Source organism: Ovis aries, chromosome 2 (genome assembly GCF_016772045.2).
Source record: "Ovis aries strain OAR_USU_Benz2616 breed Rambouillet chromosome 2, ARS-UI_Ramb_v3.0, whole genome shotgun sequence".
In the NCBI taxonomy this organism is placed as follows: domain Eukaryota; kingdom Metazoa; phylum Chordata; class Mammalia; order Artiodactyla; family Bovidae; genus Ovis; species Ovis aries.
In genome coordinates, this window is record NC_056055.1 from 149,326,093 (window position 1) to 149,344,404 (window position 18,312).

At 40.2% G+C, this 18,312-nt stretch overlaps 1 protein-coding gene across 8 annotated transcripts in view; it reads left to right on the forward strand.

Annotated features, from left to right (window-relative positions):
• Positions 1-18,312, forward strand: part of RBMS1 (RNA binding motif single stranded interacting protein 1) — a 219,739-nt gene that overhangs the window by 68,897 nt on the left and 132,530 nt on the right. The window lies entirely within an intron of this gene.

The following is an 18,312-nucleotide window of genomic DNA, read 5'->3' on the forward strand; positions in this document are numbered from 1 at the left end:
CACTCTTCTGATGTCTGAATAGTGATTGCATGGTTTTCAATCAAACCATCAAACTGAAACAAAGAGAAAGTCTGACATGTTAAGCCAGAATTAACAAACATATATAAAAATTCCAGCCTTCTCAATTTGTAGAAATCAAAACCATTTCCTGCTTACTTTGGTAACAAAGGAGGGAGCTAGGCTTTCTTCACTCCTAGACGAAATTTCCCAAGTTGCCTTGAAGACGTTTGTTTATAATGTCTTCATGCATTCTTTTCTTTTTGACATGCTCCACTCCCTCCAGTGAGATACTAATTAAAGAGAGGCCACTGTGACCCCACATGGTTTAAAAGTCACCAGGAATGAGGCAGCAGGGCAAATCTAGACCGGAAGTGCTCATTCCTAAAATATAATACAACCCTTAAGACCATCTTATCAAAAATCTATTGGCTTCTAATAGCAAAAAAAAAAAAGTGCTTCCTTTGATTTAGAAGATATACACTTAAACCCAAAATAGAATCTCTAAAACTTATTTAGACAATCTAGCATATGGAAACTTTTTAGAAGAATTCGAAACAAATAACATCATCTCATATATTAAATGGTATATTAAATGGTCATTTTAGAGACATTGAAATACATAAGCATTAATTATATATTTGGAATTTCATGGAGGATTGTCTAAATTGTGTGTGTGTTTTTGGTTTTTGTTGTTTTTGTGGGGAGATAAACCTATATCTTGCCATTCCTTTTAAAGAATTTGAGACAGCTCAGATTGTAAGTAAGAACCTTGGTTTTCTCATATACAGAAAGTAGCAACACTTTAATTGGGATGATAAGATACCAGCTGATCATGTAGGTGCAATTAGGGCAATTTTGTTAATAATAAAGATTTGAAAGAAATGGAGATAATTTAGTAACTTAATAAGCAGGTGGTACTGCCCGACATCAAATTATTTCCCTCTTGAAATGACTTGCTGTTGCTAAGTTCTAACTTTCAAGAAGCAGTTTCTTATGTAACTGTGTTAGTATTGTTTAGCAAGATGCTTTTGATCACAAGTAATAGAGACCCTCTACTGATTGTGCTAATTAATGGGGGTGGGGTTGTTCTAAGAACGTATGAATGGGAATCATGAGTCTCTCTTATGAGACCAGACCTCAAGGGAACCCAGGAAGACTGCCTTACCAGGCCTTGGGATTGGCAGGGACCATAGTGGCTGTTGGGCTTCCCTGGTGGCTCAGATGGTGAAGTGTCTGCCTACAATGCGATCAGGGTTCGATCCCTGGGTTGGGAAGATCCCCTGGAGAAGGAAATGGCAACCCACTCCAGTATTCTTTCCTGGAAAATTCCATGGACTGAGGAGCCTGGTAGGCTACAGTTCGTGGGGTTGCCAAGAGTCGGACACGACCGAGCAACTGCACTTCACTTCACTTCATAGTGGCTGTGGGCCTTGTTAAACCAACTGGAAGACTGGTTTCAGTTCAAGGCACCAATCGAAGAACAGGAGTTTTAAGTTTTCCTTCTTGAGTGCCCTTCATTTCTGTCCCCCAGTTGCTCATTGTTTAGCTTTCAGTGTCTGGCCTCTTTGCTTCTTGCTGTCTCCTGGAAGCTCATTCCTCCATCCCTCTGAGTCTCAATGTTGTTGGAAATCCTTGCCCTGTGAGTCACTGTTAGAAGCGATGACTCCTCTGTCTCATTGTTTCTGTTTCCTCCCAGCTTCAGCTTAGTCATGGCCCCTCAACTGCCCCATGGCTTCCCTCTCTGTGCACAGCTCCCAAAGGTTTGACTACAGTAAACTCCCTCTAAATATTGGTCTAATGAATAGATGAGGAATATTGTTAGTTAGGGTATTACTTTATCTTCACTTTCAATCAAATTTTTAAGGAGCTAGTAAGATATAATCTGCCTGCAATGCAGGAGGCACAGGAGACATGGGTATGATAGTTGTGTCAGGAAGATCCCCTGGAGTAGGAAATGGCAACCCACTCCAGGATTTTTGCCTGGAGAATGTCATGGACAGAGGAGCCTGGAGGGCTACAGTCTGTGGGGTTGACCTGCAAAGAGTCAGACATGACTTAGTGACTAAACAACAACAACGAGAGATAATCAATTCCTCATTGTCTTAAGGCAACCATCCCCTTTTATGCTTATTTTGTAAGTCCTCTACCTTCCAGTAGCTGCTAATCTTTTAGCTTTTGGTTGCTTGGGATATAAAAATTAACACCAGGTCAGAGTTCTCAATTCTTTATTCCTTGTCCTGTATTTTTTTTTTTTAATAAAGGTGAAAGGGAGGTTCTAAAGTTTATTTTGTAAAAATCTTTCCCAGATTCTGCAACTTTTATAATAGTTTATGAGGAGATGGTAGGCATGATTAGATCCAAATGGGCAATTATGTTTTTCATTTAAAAGTTTTCATCCAAAACTTGAGTTGAAGAACCTGAAGAGCAGTTCAATATTCAATAAAATACATTAAAAAAAAAAAAAAGATTCAGTTGCTCAAATTTCCCTGTTAGAGCATGACTATCCAAAGTTGCCAGTTAATGGGGCTTTCATTTTTCCTGTACTTTGGAAATGATCAGCATTCCCAAAGGCATTTGAGAGTGTTTTCCCTCATTAGAGAAAAAGTACTTTTCCAATTCTGAGGACTTTCTGTATGAAAACAAAATAGATAATAAAAGTACTACATGAGCATGAGGAAAATTTCCTCTTTAATTTTATGAAAATGGTAGATTTTTTCCCCTTGGACTCATATACCAATAAATTTAAAATAACTTTTGTTTGTAGAGTTGCAACTGTGTGCAAGGCATTGAGCTAAAGCCCTAGATCTTAACAAGCCTACAGATTCCAGTGAAATACACAGTTGGATATAAGCAAAGTATAATACAAATGGCCATGATAGGGAGCAAATAGATTTCAGTGGTAATGAGAGAGAGAGACAGATAACACAGGGAATGCTGAGCAGGGAAACAGAGGCTCAAGGCAGTTAGGACCATGGGATGGGACCCCTAGAGAAAAGCCAGGATTGGCTCTCTAAATGTGGACTCCTTTATTTAGGGCGATTCCTGAAGTGCTAGTCATGGGTGAACTCATATATAGAGTAGAATCTAGAGCAGAGAAGAAAATGAATGCAAAGGAGGACAACTGAAAGAATAGACATTTATGAAGACTTCCATGAAGGTGAGTTACAGAACTAAATCATGTTAAATGCAGGCCAAGAGACAGCTGTGGGTAAGTGGTAGGGGCAGAATCTAGATCACAGTGGTCTGTAGCTAGAAGGGAAAGAGAAGGTATAAACATCCACTGATGAGTGATCTTTTAAGAACTTTGCCAATGCATAAGAGAAAGAATAAAATAGCTTAAGAAGCAGAGAAGCAATTTTCCTTCTTTGGGGCTAGAGAAGATTTAAATAAGTTAGTTTACAGGAAGAAAAAGCCATTGCATCTTCTGTTATTTCTAAAAGGAAAATGTATTCATGTATTACTTTCATAGGAAAAGAAAGAAAGAGAAAGGAAGGTGTAGAAGTTGCCTTGGGGAGATAGGTGTGGGGGATGGGAGAGGAAGTAATAGGGACATTCATTTGAAATCAAGGATTTAGATGGAAATTTACATCTCGAGAAGAACAGGGACCATCTCTACTACTTGGTAGTGAAGAATGCCTATAAAAAATATACATTTGATCATCACATAAATAATGTCCGTTGATCTCTGTGTTATCATTTGGCAATGAAGAGTGAGATTTCCAGTTTGAGGGAGAAAAATGAAAGGTTTGGGATTCTGTGGGGGATGGGATAGGAAGTCACTTGGAAATGAGTAAAGTGAGCATTATGCTTAAGTGGATTTTTCATGAAGCCAATGAGCATGGTTATGACTTACAACTGTCAGCAATGCAGGAGGAGGAACAGAAAAATCTGAAGGTCAGAACTGCTTGTGTGTAAGACAGGATGAAACAGCTGTGGATGCCGAACACTGGACAGAACAAACGTGGTGTCCCTGATTTGGGGCTTTAGATTAGTTAGTAAGTGAAATGTGTGTGTGTGGTGGGGGTGCTGTTGGTAATGGTGGTGGCAGTGTGACCTGATGGAGCAGAAGAATGAAAGGATAAAGAGAATGAAGGGGAAGCTTACATTTCTACATCTGGAATGGGAAGAATAACGATGGTGTCAGATTAATGAAGCAATGCCTGTAAAGTACTTAACAACAATTTCTGGCACATATTATGCACTGAAAAATGTTACCTCAAACTATTGTCTTTATTAATAAGAGCACAGAAAAGATAGAAAAATGGGCATTTCAGGACTTGATGGCATGTAGCAGTGTTGGTCATTGAAGTCGAGCAAATATGCAAGTTTTCTTGAAGTGGAGTTCAAGCACCAACCTGTAAAGCTGGGATTTTAGATGACATGATATTACCTAGGAAAATCTTAGCTATGAGCAAAATTATATTGAAGGTGAATATATGAAAATGACTTGTAATTTAACAAACTGAACTGTCTTATTTGCTTCTTTCTTCCCCAAACCCCATAACAGAGGTGTTGTTGTTTTTTCCCTTTTTACAGTTAAACAGATTTAGGTGAAGATTCCTAAGTTATCAAGTGTTAGAATTTTCTTTTGAACCTGGCAGTTTTTATTGAAAGCCCATGCCTTGCTCATTACTCCACACTATAAACAGCAGTGACGATCTGGAGGTGATATGAGACAGAGTGCGTTTCAAGGGCTGTGCTGTTTTGCATTGAAGAGGAACATGGAAAAAGCAGATGCCTCTTGATGTGGGGAAGACAGAATTAACCACTGGAATTTCAAGGAAAATTGTGTCATGAGGAGAAAGTAATTCTCAGCTGCTTTAGTCATTCTGAAATACATTTCGGTACCATCTTGGGTTATAATAAAATAAATCCTTACCTGAGAAAACATTTCATCAGTACCAAAGCCTCTTATGTCAAGAGGCTATAATTTTTATGCACTTTTTTTTTTTACAAAAAAGAACAAAACATTATATTCTGTAACATACTAGTTATAGACATATGTCTTATGTCTGCATGCATGCTAAGTTGCTTCAGTTGTGTCTGACTCTTTGCAACCCTATGGACTAGCCTTCCAGGCTCCTCGGTCCATGGGATTTTTCAAGCAAGAATGCTGGAGTGAGTTGCCATGCCCTTCTCCAGAGAATCTTCCCAAACCAAGGATCAAACTCGTGTCTCCTGCAACTCCTGCACTGCAGAATTCTTTACTGTTGAGTCACCAGGGAAGCCCCTCTCTTTTATCTCTTATCTGTATAAGTAGAGCTGAAGTTAAATGCTTGGTTTTTTTGGGTTCCTATAACTTACTCTCTGGTTCATTATTTGTAAGTGTTTTTCAGATAAGGATGGGAGTGTATATCCTCATCCTTTTTGACACAGAATCATATAGAAGTAAGCCACAGTGACTGATGAGAATATACAGTACTCCTCAGGTGTGCTGGACTGGAAAAGAGACTAAGAACAACTGATTTATGGTGAAGCCAGGCCAATAAGTACTTGCTGAGTGCTCACAGGATGCCTTTTAACATAGTAAATAGTGGAGAGTACATGGTAAATCTTGGTCATGGTTTCATCAGTAGAGGAGTTTACAATGTAAAGACATCAGGTTGACCTAACTTAGGCATTTATTTAATACAGTCCTTAGAAAATATAGCGAGAGGTCTTGGAAAATAGATGAAAGTAGGAAAAACTCAGAGGGGGTGGACCATGAGCTGTGATTTCAACAGAGCAAACAGAGGGAGGGATGAATGTGGTTTGGCTGATGGAAAAACAGAGGCTGTTTCCTGGCAAAACTCAGAGCCAGAAAAGAGTGAGTTCATCTGCAGCCAAAACACAAATAGTAGCCGGAAGAGAGGTAAAGGAGGAAAGGAGGTAGAAAGAGTGCTTTACCGGGGATGGTCAGAAATTGCACTTGATGTGGGCGTGTTAGGAAGTACAGGGATATGGCCAAAGAGGTCATAACAAAGTATTTTAGAAGCAATGTAGACATCAATTGGGAACAAATAAGGACTGGTTAGAGGGAGAAACAGAAGAGATTCCAGCAGTTCTAGATTGAGGAAACTAATGGATATAAGATATCGAAAATGAAGAGAGAATCAGTAAGGACCATAGAGGGACTGCTGATTTAGAAGATGGGCATTTTCACTGTCGACCGTAGAAACTGACTGAATCCTGATATGTTTCATCACTTGGAATTAGATAGCATTTTCCAGCAGGTTTGCTGTCACTCTTGTACTATTCAGACTGTAGTCTCATATATCAACTTTATAAATGTTTTTCTCTTTTTAGGAGAAAAGAGCAAAGTGGAGAGACAGAGTAGTTATTTAAAAGAAAACTTCCTAGATGTTGGAGCACCAAGAATCAATTTGCCTTGGTTTCTGCAGTCCTCTGAAAACCAACCTCACGAGGCGTTTAGTACACTGTATCATCTCAAAATACTTTAATTATGAAAAATTTCAAATATACACTCAAGTAGAGGGAATATCTTGGAGAAGGCAATGGCAACCCACTCCAGTGCTCTTGCCTGGAAAATCCCATGGACGGAGGAGCCTGGTAGGCTGCAGTCCATGGGGTTGCTAAGAGTCGGACACGACTGAGTGACTTCACTTTCGCTTTTCACTTTCATGCGTTGGAGAAGGAAATGGCAACCCACTCCAGTGTTCTTGCCTGGAGAATCCCAGGGATGGAGGAGCCTGGTGGGCTGCCTTCTATGGGGTCGCACAGAGTCGGACACAACTGAAGCGACTTAGCAGCAGCAGTAGAGGCAATATCTCCAACAATTATGAACGGTTTGCCTATTCTTATTTAGTGATATGATTTCAGTGTCATGTGATAGAATGAAACATTCTACATGATTTTCAATTATAAGAGTTTGTATATCTGCTTTTTAAAAATTTGGTAATTATCAAAACTTAAATTATATATTTTTTTAAAAAGGAAGGAGACAGGGTATAGAAATGGGAAAAAGTCTCTACCATGATTTGCAATATTTTGTACCCTGATTTACTTAAATGATGTCCCTGGTAAATAGCTTAAATGAAGTCTAAAACTTCTTAAAAGAGCCCCTAAATAGAATATATTTTCAAATCACTCGAGAAATCATGCATTACAGAAGCTGGAATGATATTCTTTAATACTGAAGAAGTTGAGCTAGTAAATTCAAATTTATAATCTGTCATTGAATTAGCATATCTTAAAATCATAAGCTGGTTGTACTTTAGGACATAATAATATCTGTTTCAAAAGGACTCTCATGCACTTTAAACATATTGCTTATTTATTCATTAAACCAATATTTGAATGCCTAGTGTGTGCCAGGTCCTGAGTTAGGGGCTTAGAATATATTGGTGGGTGGATGTGTTAATAATTTCTATAAGGTAATATTCAGTGTGAAATCAATTATAATTTTCTCTTATAACAAGGGAGACATTACAGATAAATGAAATTCATTTATCTGTAACCAACATTTTGGCCAACCTCAAGTGAATTAATAAGTTGACCAGTTGTTTCACTTTTTCCTATCGGTTTTATCTTCACATCAGCAATGAAATGACTAAAAGGAAAGGTGCATGAGGAAGGAGGAGGAAATGGGACTTGGTTGATTCCTGAACAAATTGAGCCCTAGGATACCAACAGCTACTAAGTCATTGCTCTAAGTGTGAACCATTTATATATTTTTCTATAACTGAGTCATCTCACCTGCTAAGTTATTGCTTTTGATTCACTTTGTAATTTCATATCAATTTTAAGAGTTGTAATAATCATTTTAGATATGTCTTTCTATCCGATTTACCTGATTCACATAAAAATTACTTTTCCAAATGGAAGTGCTGGACGACTGAGAATTACTACTCCAGGCTTTGCTAAAAGGTAGACTCTTAGATTGGAATTGATGCTAAGTGCCAGAACAGCCCTGAACAATCTTTTGAGTGCATGTGTCCACTTGCATGCATTTGTGTGCCTTAAACTTGGTAAAGAAGTAACATCTGGGATGAATGTTCTTAAGTTTTGTTTGTAATTGACAGCTTTAGAGCACTGATAACAAGACGTGGAGTGGAGAAGTCTGATAAATGTCTACAGATTAAGCTCATCTCCTTTCACTTTTCTTATATAAATGTGCTGCGTCTCTAAAGCACTAGGGGTAGAAGTTGAGATGATAGGAGGTGGGGTGGCTGAGAGGGAAGCTGACAGCTGTTTGTTCCTTTGTGAGATTAGGGTAAAGTTTCTCATTCTGACTCGCGGAGGCTGTGCTCACTAGTAAGACACAGTCAGGTCTTGGAAAAACTGACTGTGTGAGTCATTTGCTTGCAGTCACCTAGTAGCTCTGGGTTCTTGTGAAGGTTAAAAATGAGTGTTTGAAAAAATGTATTTCTGGAGTTAAGCTGTAAGATGAACATGTGTGTGCACGGTATCCATGCACTGTCTTCACACACCTGTGTGCCATTCTGAACAGATTCTAGTGCTCACTTTTTTCACATTTCAGCATAGCTGAAATCAGGATGCATCTTCTAATTCATGGTGTTCTGTAATTGCTGTTGTCCATTTTTTTCAAATGTTAATATCTCAGTAGTCGTTAAGCATATTATAATCAGTGGCATCTTAGATTGCATGATATATAGTTTATATCCAAATATTTATAGGAAACTGATCTCAGAGATTTGTCGGACATTTCACTTTCCCTTCAAAAGTAAAGCAAGATTTATTCTGACAGTAGTAGTTGAGGTTAAGAGAGAAACCATTTGATCGTGGTATCCCATTTCCTTAATAAGTAACATACAAATGCAAAATGCAACATTCTCTTAGAATCCCAAGTGATCGAAAGATTAGGATGCAAATTTATCATGCTTAATATAACCTGTGAAATGTACTCTTTAAACTTTGATCCCGCCATTTCTCACATTCAGCTCTTTCTAGTTTCACCTCATGATCATTTTCAAAAGAGGATGAAATTCATCTTTTGTCATTTGTGTGTGTGTTTCTGTGTGTCTCTCCCTGTGTGTGACTATGTAAGAAAGCTATTGTTCCTCATTCATTCACACCTCCAGCAGGACGGACTGTGTGCAGGACAGTGGGTTAAGGAACTCATTAGAGATTTACAGACTATTTAAGCAATCTTACAAGATTGTTAAGATTCAAAGTAAGATGACTCCACCCTCACTTTTATGGGTCAGACACTGTAGAATACAGAAAAAAGCTGTATACAATCTATAGAAGACACAGATTCAAGTCCTGGGGTAGGAATATAATGAATAGATTCAGATTTGGAGGCTGTTTAACAAAGAACCTTCTAAAAGAAATGGCTAAATATGGATAGATTTAATTTATTATCAGTCATGGTGTCCAAGGGCTTGCCTGATAGCTCAGTTGGTAAAGAATCCTTCTGCAATGCAGGAGACCCCAGTTTGATTCCTGGATCAGGAAGATCTGCTGGAGAAGGGATAGGCTACTCACCCCAGTATTTCTGGGCTTCCCTGGTGGCTCAGCAGGTAAAGAATCTGTCTGCAATGTGGGAGACCTGGGTTCGATCCCTGGGTTGGGAAGGTCTCCTGGAGAAGGGAAAGGCTACCCACTCCAATATTCTGGCCTGGAGACTTCCATAAACTGTATAGTCCATGGAGTCCCAAAGAATTGGACACGACTGAGCAACTTTCACTTTCATTTTCATGGTGTCCAAGGAAAGAAGCACAAGCTGGAATGAAGATTGCCTGGAGAAATATCAATAACCTCAGATATACAGATGACACCATCCTTATGGCAGAAAGTGAAGAGGAACTAAAAAGCCTCTTGATGAAAGGGAAAGAGGAGAGTGAAAAAGTTGGCTTAAAGCTCAACATTCAGAAAACTAAGACCATGGCATCCGGTCCCATCACTCCATGGGAAACAGATGGGGAAACAGTGGAAATAGTGTCAGACTTTATTTTTCTGGGCTCCAAAATCACTGCAGATGGTGATTGCAGCCATGAAATTAAAAGATGCTTACTCCTTGGAAGGAAAGTTATGACCAACCTAGATAGCATATTGAAAAGCAGAGACATTACTTTGCCAACAAAGGTCCGTCTAGTCAAGACTATGGTTTTTCCTGTGGTCATGTATGGATGTGAGAGTTGGACTGTGAAGAAGGCTGAGCAACGAAGAATTGATGCTTTTGAACTGTGGTGTTGGAGAAGACTCTTGAGAGTTCCTTGGGCTGCAAGGAGATCCAACCAGTCCATTCTGAAGGAGATCAGCTCTGGGATTTCTTTGGAAGGAATGATGCTGAAGCTGAAACCCCAGTACTTTGGCCACCTCATGTGAAGAGTTGACTCATTGGAAAAGACTCTGATGCTGGGAGGGATTGGGGGCAGGAGGAGAAGGGGACGACAGAGGATGAGATGGCTGGATGGCATCAGCGACTTGATGGACGTGAGTCTGAGTGAACTCTGGGAGTTGGTGATGGGCAGGGAGGCCTGGCGTGCTGCAATTCATGGGGTCGCAAAGAGTTGGACACGACTAAGCCACTGAACTGAACTGAACTGAACTGAAGGAGAGACAGTTGCATTATTCTATATTGATTTATTTCTTGAGTGATTATTATACGTCAGGCATGGGAACTAGCATTTAATTATACTTTCCAACCTTGAGGTCCTGCTTCATGACCTAAGTCAAATTGTTTAACCCTACCTGAGGCTCACTCTGCTGTTCAAAAAAAGTGGATCATGCCTGCCCTGCCACCTTCCCTGAGACTTTAATGAGATGTACAATAAAGCATTTTGTAAATGATAACATTTTAATAATATAATAAAATATAACAAAATAATATAATATATGCCTGCCTGCCTGCCAAGTCACTTCAGTCATGTCTGACTTCTTGCAACCCTATGGACTGTAGCCCACCAGGCTCCTCTGTCCATGAGATTCTCCAGGCAAGAATGTTGGAGTGAGTTGCCATGCCCTCCTCCAGGGATCTTAACTCATCTTCTCAGGCTCCTGCATTGCAAGTAGGTCATTTATTGCTAAACCACTGGGGAAGCCCATTATAACATACAGGTCTGAAAAATGTCCTCAGAAATTATCTACGTCTTCCTCCTAGTGCTTCCTCCAATTTAGAAGAATTTTTCACAGGATTTTAACGTTTAATAATCCTTTAGTTGAAACTTCAGCAAATCTGCCAGTAGATTACATATTAGATTGGGAGGTGAAGGAAGGGTGGTTCTGGGAGGATCTTTTTAGGGTGCTGTCAGCATTCTGGGAGTGTTCTTTATAGTTTGGAATTAGGAACTGCTGACGTCATGATCAGTCATATTGTCATGACGATATCAGAGTTTCCTCCCTTGCCTTTTCTTCGCTTGGGGAGTATCAGTTTGCCACAGGTCTGTCATCTGTTTGTCCCATATGTTAAGTGTATTAGAGAACCAGAACTAGTCATTTCGTAAAGACACTCAGGGTAGGGAATTTTTATAAGCTCCTTATGTAGCCCATTGCAGTACTCTTAACTAAATATGCTATTACTTGAAAGTTTGTCTTCATCTACCCCCTCTGAATAGAAATTTACTTCTAATTTCATATTTTCTTATGTGAACCTTAACATTTATAATTTAGTGGAGAATAGAAAGCTTTTTAGCATTCTCACTTATTATTCTGTTGTCCTCCTCTTCAGGTAAAATTAACTTAATGGTCTTCTTAGCAACTAAAGAGAAAGGAAACTGTTTTATTGTTTTTTTTCTTCTGTATTTTGAATGCTTTAAACCCTAATCTGTGCTGTGGATCTCAGGTTTTGCATAGACATTGTTTGTCTCCCAGCATTTAGGAATGTCTTATGCCTTTTGTCATTCTTGGCTTATATGAGGGTTTTGTTTGTCCAAGGTAGTTGTTCAGTCTGTACTCTCCAAATTTTCATTCAAACAGTTGAGTTTTACCTATGGAAAGGTGATGAGTTCTGTTTTTCATGATTTAGAGATTTTTTTTTTTTTTTTGGCTCTAGTTTTTCACAAATTCTGTTGACTTCCTAAGTACTTTCTGTCTCTTCCCAAGTTAGAAAAACATAGGAAAGAAATTTAACTTACAGAGAACCTATGCCAGGAATTTGAGTGAGCTTTGATTTTATTAACTAATCTGCAAGAGCAAGGAAGTAACTAATTTATGATAGGCTATACATAAAATTAAGTATAAATTATTTGTTTGAAATTTAGAGGATGTTGTGCCACAGAAATAAATATCCCAAATGATGATTAGGATGTTAGTTGTCTGATAAGCATTTATGAGTCCCATAATGAAGCTAATCTCGAATATGGTCTCCCACTAGATTGTGAGGGAAATTCGATTCTCAGTTTCAGTTCAGGATTTTGGAAATACCTTTTATGTAATCACCATCCCAGGTTCTTTTCTGCTTCTCTCCCAACTCCATTCTACCAACTATCCCTGAGAATAAGACTAGTGGTTGCAAGAGGAGTTACATCTTAGCAAACATTAATTGAATAAGATACAGGAGCTAGGTTGGGTCAGAATGTATATTTGTACTATTAAGTATGTAATCTAATATTGGAAACTTTGTCTTTGTAATAAACTGAATGGAAATTCAGTGTAATTTCTTATCTTTTAAAGAGTGATTTGCCCAAGTCATGTAGTTGGTAATCGGTGAAGCTTAGATGCACACCCAGGCTTGGGCTCTTAGGTTTTTCCCCACAGGGTTTGGATTTGAACTGTAGATCATAGTAATCATAGTCATCAGGACTATCATTGGGGGTAGGCAGTTTGGATTCAGAAAGACCTAAGTTCAAACCTCAGCTCTATCATATTGGATCTGTGGCCTTGGAAAGGTTATTTAAGCCTGAACCATCAGGGAAGGCTAACAGTGAGCCTCAGTTTCCCCTTTAGTAAAATGGGCTAATTATTATTCTCTCATGGTGTGTGTGTGTGAGAGAGAGAGAGAGAGAGAGAGAGAGAAAGAGAGAGAATGAGGGCAGGAGAGAGGAACTTGCTGAGAAAAATGCCTAGAATTATAGTAGTTACTCAATAAATGACATTTATTAGTCCATACAGAGAAGCTGCAGTAGGGCAAAGCCCATTTCTTCTGTTTTGTTCACCAGGATAAATTTAAGAATCATTAGAATATTGCTTCTGATAAGACTCATCAGAATTTGGCCATGTTTATGTTGTTCTATATGTCTTCCAGGATTATAGCTATAGAGCTATAGTTTTATTTTATTATAGCAGTTTCATTTTTATACACATGTGATTTTATATGTGTCCTGGGAGACTTTAGGTCTAGAATAAGATTGTAGAATTTTTAAAAAGCAAAATAGTAAATAATAGAAAATATTGCTGCTCCTTTAGAAATAGGATATTTTATCAACTCTATTTTGTATCAAGAAAGAACAGAAATTTGAAGAATCTGCTGACCTCATTTTTTTTTTCTTTTTTTCCTGCTTTGCTGGGAGCTAGAGGCTTTTGTTATATTTTAGACATAGAGACTCTCAAATGTAAACACATTTTTTTTAAGTTTGAACTGCTTACACTAACACCTACTATGTGGTTACATCTTATTCCTTAAATATTGTAATGTAAGGTAATGTTGGATAACTTTTCCCCCCTCTTATTTTCTGTTTTTAATGTGACTCAGATAAAAAAGGGTGCTTGAAATGCCTTAGCACCAATCGAGGATTAGAACCTATCACAGGTCTGCTCTCTTGTTGGCAGAGGTATTCTATTCTTATCTCATTGGACATCTTCTCTACACCCCTCAATGCGCGCCCCCTCCCGCCCCCCGCTGCTGATTCCTGGCTTCTTTCAAAGTTTAGCTCTCCCACCACACTTTCTTTGAGTAATTTTATTCAAGGGCTTCTTTCTTTCCTATATGAGGCTCAGCAACATGTGTTGGAATGGGAGCCTCCCCTACCTTTTTTTGATTTTCCTTCTGCCTTAAGGAGTTTATTGGTAAGTGACGATTTCAATTGCAGTCACCCCACATCTACATTCTCTCTCATGCCACCCCTCTCTCTCTCTTATACAGACACACACAGACACACACACACATTTTTGTTTTTCTCATCTGCAGAATGCTTCTTTCTGAATGTCCCTCAAACAAAAACATTTATACAGCTGAGCTCCCCACGCCCTTGTTATATCCTGTATTGATCTCACCCTGCAGTGGACTTGCACAGTGCGTAATTGTACCACTTGGCTGGCACTTATCACTTAATGCCTTGCATTATTCGTATCCAGCAACTCAGTGCTGTAGGGGTTACAAGTACTCACCCGGGAATTGGAGCATTATTTATAAGGCTTTTTTGAGTCCCAGCTTTATAGTGTTGAAGGAGCACAGGACAGGATCTTTTAACCCTCACTCAGTCTGGGTTTGAACATTTGCTTGCTACTTCCTAACTCTATGGATAAGTCAGTGAGTCTTCACTTGTTTTCCTCTCATTAGTAAATGAAGCCTAATAACCCTTCCAACTTCATAGGGTTCTTGTGAAAGTGAAATGAGATGTGAAATTTATAAATGAAAGTCTCATTTTCAAAATATTTCTATGGGACAGATATCTTCTCAATTCAGATTCTCAAATTGTGGCTTTACAAACACTTGGGAGTCGAGAAATCTCATCTCCTCTGTGAGGCTGCAGGCTCCTGCATGTCCTGATGGCACTGTCCTTATTAGCCTCATTCATAGCCTCCTCTTGCCTCGCAGTGTGATCTCTGATAGCACGCACAGTCTTCCCATTCATACAGAAATGGCCCTGGTCCAACATACAACCTCTTTAAAGGAAACAGGACAAAAACAAACGTGGGAGAAAACCTTGAGTTCACCTAGGCTCTTGAAACAGACCTTCTGTCAGACATTTTTTTTAACCTCTTAGGATTAAGCCTTGGAAAGCATCTTCATTCAGCCATTCAGCAAACAGTCCTCAAAGACACAGGCTCTCCTTACCTAAATTTGGTCTTTTTTGCTTGTCCATTCAACCTGCTCCCTTGCTCCTTCTCTTTGATGATCAGCCAGCCTTACTAATAGCAGTTATTTACACAGTATACCTGCTGAAGTCTACAAACCACCACTATAAAACCTGGGAAAACAATAATAATAGCTGCCATTTATTGAGTGGGGCACTTTGGTTGGAGTACCATAGATATACTTAGGACAGTTAGCAAGGAGTCTGAGACTCAGAGAGGTTAACTGGCTTGCCCAAAGCCATGTGGCTAGTCAGTGGAAAGCTGAAATGTGGAGCCAGATCGGTTTGGCTGTTTAATTTTGTCCCTTGGATTGCAAAGTCCAGATTCACTTAAGCTATCTGAAGAACGAGGGGTGGGGCTGGTTACCCATACACACAGAGGGGCTGTTGTCAGTCTGAAGAGCCAGAGCAGCTTCAGGGACTCCATCATGTCCCCGCCAAGTGCTCACCCGCTCCTGGCATCTGCTTGCCTCTCCGTTTGCTGCCAGTCAGCTTCCTGTTACTCATAGTTTCTGCTTCCTCATAACCTTGGCTTGTGTATGGTTTTGGCTTTTTGTGGCCTCAGTTCTACCCCTGGCACTGTTGCAGTTTCTGCCCCTTCCCTAACTGGTTCAGTTTTCTGAATCAGATTCCCGGGGGGTGAGGATCTGATTGGCTCTGCTCATTTTTTCAGTCCCAGCCATGTCATAGGTCACTGGCCTATCTGTGGATTGACTGCTCTTGGGTCAGATTCCCACAGCTTTACCCACCAACTGAGCTGGGCTGTGGAGGATATTGTCTGCCCACTCAACAAAGTCTCAGTTTCCCTTTCAGGAAGATGAGCATCTACTGGGCAGATTCCAAAGCTCTAATTTTGACCACGATAACTTAGAGTTTCTCTGGAGTGCTTCCTTGCTTTGTCCTAAAATACAGTTTTTTCAAAGGTCGAATATACTTTCCTAGATGAATCTCACTAATGTCTCTGCTTATAGCCATTTATAAATAATCATTTGTGAATATTTATAATTGATTATATATGTATATATTATATATATGGTTTAATATTTGTTATTTCTTTTAGGTTGAAATTATTTGGGTTTTAGTGACTTTGTTTATTTTACATTTATAGTCATTGAGGGTGGAAAATCTATCTTCTCCTTTCTTTGCAGTGCTTAGTTAAGTGTGTAGTACCTTCCTGAGTCTGGAACTTTTGAACCCTGGCTTGTAGACATTGTATAAATATACACCTTTCCTTGTTTCCTTTTATGCCATCCACCATATAGAACATTTTGTTTTGTTGCTATTTAGGTATCATTGTTATCCTAAAAATAGTCCTTGAAATATTTTTAATGTTCTTAGTATATTTTAGTTACCTAGTTATTAGAATGGCTCTTGTAGTCCAATTTAAATTGTATTATCATTTAAAATCTTGTCTTAACCCTGTAAAACAACTGCAGGGTATCAAATCAAGTCTTCCCGTTCTAGAAGAGCACAGTATCCAAAGCATCATGACCTTAGAGCAGAACCATAGAAAAATTAATCTATGCTGTTCTTTTGTGGTTTAGACTGTGGTTTCCTAAGAGACCAGTCATGACAACTGAGGTTGTACATGGAATTTTTTCCATAGATGACAGGTTTGAACTGCTGGGGTCTTGGGCATTAAGTTCTCAGCAAAAGGCATCTATGACTTGAACAGTTCTACCTAAAGCCTTCTATTTTATACCGGTGTTTGATGACTTGTGGTAAAAGGACCTAGTGCCTGGAGACAGCAAAGGAGCAGCCAAAATGGCATGGAGTAGTCCTAAATAGTATATATATTAACACAGAACTGAATGTTAGTTGCATTGTTTTTATTTAATCAATTAAAATAACAGATATGTTTCTCTGAATGTTATCTAGCAAGTTCTTACTTGCCAAACTGTTCACCTAGTGCTGTGCTTAGAGTAAGTTTACTACTGCTGCTTTTTCTTTTTTTAACAAGAAGAATTAGAAATTATATGTATAGTTTGTGTATATAGTTTTTAAGTAGGTGACACTTGCTAGTTCTCATCACTTTTGTCAGAGAATGTTCGGAGCCCCTCTGTATACCGAGGTGGTTCCTGAGGTCAGCAGTGGGAAGGGTATCTAGGTTGGATATTTTTCAGTTCCTTGCTGCTGGTAACACCCTTGAATGGTCACAGCTTTGCTAGAAGATTCGATTTCCATAGGGGCCACTTTGTTTTTCTTAGGGCAGCCAGAAGTTGAGTGCCTTCACTTCATAGCCGAGTTAGGATTTTTCATTATCATGGCAGATGGCCCTTTCCAGGGAGGCGTTAGAGGCCAGAGGCCAAGGAAGAACGCTGTAATATTGACCGCTTAGTGTGGTAATATTATCCCTGATAGTCTCTGCTGAACAGGCCAACTGTCCCAGTGGCCCATCCACACACTGCCTGTGGAACTTGCTCTAGAGGCCATCTGCATTGCTCAGGTTCTATCTGGGCTTGATATGCTAACGAATGCAAAGCTGATCAGAAAAAAAAAAAAAAGTGGGGGCATCTTGAATCGCCTTAAATAATTTCAGTTGAAAAACAAAGGAAACTACCTCCTCCCTTTGTCCCTGTTTTGCAGTTTCTGTGTCCCTTCAGTGGAACACATTTGTGTCGTATCTAATAATTAAATATAGAAGGATCGTACTCCAGTTTTCGAGAAGGCTTGCTAAACCGATGGCTTGAAATGATTTTCGCTATTTGATTTTGGCATCTCGAAGGTAAGCTTGCCAAACTTTGGCATAGGAATGAAGCACGAACTTTACTGTGCGTGTTTGCGGTGAGGGGGTGAGGAGTGGAGACTTATTTTCTCTTCTAACATTTTCACGTGAGAATTGGGGGAACGGGGATTTGCAGAGGCTTGATGGAAGGTTGGTGTGTTCACTGAAGTAGGTGTGATCGCCCGCACCTTTTCTGGGAGGGTGGACGGTAGAGGGGGGGGTGTGTGTGGGGGGGGGGGGGTAATTTGGAAGGATGAAAGAAAAGATAGAACTGGGACCAGCTGGCTTCCTACTCAGGTGTTAGCGTGATCCCCGACGCGGTGCCCTGAAAAGGGGCTTCGAGCCGGGGTGCAAAGCTGCAGCGGGTGCTGAGGCCAAGAATCTAGGAGGAAAAAAAAAAGAGGAGGGGGGGGTGGCTACTCCAAGGAATGTGCGGCATGCGGGGAGCCAGACCCAACCATTGCACCGGAGCGGGGGCGCCGGCGGCTTCCCCGGCCGCGTCGCCCCCGCCCCGGCCCCGAGCCCGGGAGGGAGCGCCTGGGGGCCGGCCGGCGGGCCGGCGGGGCGGCGGGCGCGGCGCCGGGCGGGAGGGCGGGGAGGCGCGGGTGGGCCTGGGCGCGGCGCGAGGCGGTGCGCGGCCGCCTCCCCGCCCCCGGCGGGCGCGCTCTC